The sequence below is a fragment of the Sitophilus oryzae genome, unplaced genomic scaffold (genome assembly GCF_002938485.1).
Source record: "Sitophilus oryzae breed Bouriz unplaced genomic scaffold, Soryzae_2.0 scaffold_813_pilon_pilon, whole genome shotgun sequence".
In the NCBI taxonomy this organism is placed as follows: domain Eukaryota; kingdom Metazoa; phylum Arthropoda; class Insecta; order Coleoptera; family Curculionidae; genus Sitophilus; species Sitophilus oryzae.
The window spans coordinates 341,846-344,586 of NW_022147432.1; positions in this window are offsets into that span (position 1 = coordinate 341,846).

A 2,741-nucleotide genomic window follows, 5' to 3' on the forward strand; every position below is an offset into this window, starting at 1 on the left:
CGTTTCTGATAATATTTGGCCAGAATATTCCCACAATTTTTCGCAAGCAACGGTTTATGAAAACCTGGAGCTTCTTAATTAACGGCGATGTTATTTTCCAGGTCTCTCTGCGGCATACAGCAATACTGACTTGACATTCGAATTGAAAATTCTAGGGTTAGTAAGATGAGAGTACTGCCTAGACCTCCAAATATTGTTGAGCATTCCAAATGTTATTCTGGCCTTGTTTATTTTATTTATGATATCTTGCTCTGTGCCTCCGTTGGTTGAGATTATACTGCCTAAGTAAGTAAAATTATTTACCTGCTCTATAGGTGCGTGAGGAGAATCCTCAGGTAAAAATAAAAATTTATTTTTCATATCAACATAGGTCCGATTCTGCTTTGTTTCGTAGCTACAGGGTGTTTTAATCTTAATAATCTTTCGATTTATTATAATTTTTTTCCAAGTACTTTTAATGATTTGGATGAAATTTTGAGTGCTACTGTAGCTACGAAATAAAGCGGAATCGGACCTATGTTGATATGAAAAATTAATCTTATTTTTATGTGAGGAATTTCTCCACGAGAGATGGCACATGTTTTTTGAAACACCCTGTATAAACAGCAGATGAATACAACAAATCCGTGTCAAGTATTTATTTCATAGAAGTCAAAAATGTAAAAAAAACAAATTATATTTCTAGGTTTTCTATGCCACCGTTTTTATTCGTTCATGTACCTATAAATATCTGACATTCTGCTTATAATTAAATTTAATTCCAATAAATTTATATATTTTTTTTATTACAGGTAATGCCCATTCTTAGCACAACTTGGTACAACATTTATTATAATATGTAGTGGTATGTATACAGTATTATTATAGTATTTTAGTCATACAGGTTCACTCTTAAATAACAGCAAATATTTTTAAGGGCAGTATATTATTTCGACTCCAGAAATTCGTCTATAAGGTTTTCTCCGCAAATTTTTTTTTTGGAAAATTTGGAATTTTTTGGAAGTTTTTTTGGTTTTTAGTTAAAAACATAATTTCTTGATAATATGTCAACATAGTAGATTAAATTTTCAAGAAAGAAAACCCAGGAAAGACCCAGTGATTTGAAATTTAAGCAAAAAATCATTTTTTTTACGTGAAAAACGGTAAAGAGAAAATATGTTTCTTTTATGGAGATCTGCCAGTCCTGAAAATATTCGCACTTATTTAAGACTCACCCTATATAAGAACGAGTCTCAAGATACTTGTAAATAATTCTAATCATGTTCGCTGACATGTTCTAGCTTCGGTCTGTAGAGGATAATCAAAAAAGTAACAGTGATTACGAAGTTTTTTGACCGCCATCTTTAGGATATCTTAAAAAAAGATCGCCTAATATTAATTAGACTAAAAAAGTATACAGGGTGGTTTGAATTGTATTCGTTAAACTTCCACAGCATCAACAGCTCCACACAAACTTCCAAACAGCATATTCTGCAGATAAAAATAAGTAAAAAGGATCGTATAAATTTATGTCCTAAAATGGCTTCGAAGATGCAGGATGCAGAAGTTTTATTTTTATTTCGTTTTTTTGCAATAATTTCTGAATTAAATTCGATATTTGGATGAAAAATGGTGTTTTTTTTTTATTGTGTGTTTTGACATGAGAAAATTTATTTAGATGTCGATATGACTGCTACTGGTAGGGTTGCGCCACATACATGTTTTTTAGTTGTTTTGAGGTATAACAACTTTTTGTCTGTACCTGTATAAAACTACTTAGAGAAAAAATAAAAAAACTGTAATTTAAAAAAATTGAAAAAAGGTCTCTTGGCTACGATCAACCGTTTCCATGATTTTGGAATGGAAATAGTCAATAAATTTCAATATTAACAGAAAATAAACACAGGTTGACTAGATAGATATTTGACTGAAATTATAGTTTTGGGAATTTTTTATTTTTTTAAATTAATTATAAATTTTTTAAGAAAAAATTATAACAAAACAGTTTTTTTGGACCTTTCGCACAAACATATTTCAAATTTTTTATTTCTGTCTAATAACTATCTAGTCAACAAATTTAATTTTTGTTAATTATGACATGTATTATGTATTGACTATTTAAATTCCAAATATCTTGAGAACCATTACCACTTGGTCTTTTACCAGGATACGTTTTTTATGTAAAATACCGCCGAAATGTATACTTTTTCATACAGTAGGGGTGTAATACAGGTACCGACGAAAAGTTATTACTCTTAAAAACAGTAAAATACTATGTATGTAGCGCCCCTAAAAGTAGGAGTAATATTTACATCGAAATCACAAATTTCCCATGTCAAAAAACAAACAGATACCAATTTTCATTCAAATATCGGCCATAGTTCAGAAATTATTTAGAAAAAACTGAAATAAAAATGTATCTCTGAAAATAAGCATTTTAGGACATGAATTTATACGAACTTATTTTCTTATTTTTATCTGCAGAATATGACGCCGAAGTTTCCCGAATACAATTCGGACCACCCTGTATAATGTGAGTGTCTAATACACAATAAAAATGAATAAAAGTAAAGTAAAGATTTCAGTTAACGTCTCCTTTTTGCTGCCAGGGCTAATCTGGACGGGCCTACTTTGTTTACGCGGAATCCGAACCTCGATCCTCGGCTATATCATGATCAATGGCCTACCGACTTGGCAAGTGTCTAAATCGACTCTTACTCACGAGATATCCGATGTCATCCGGCCTCGAACCGGCGTGAATG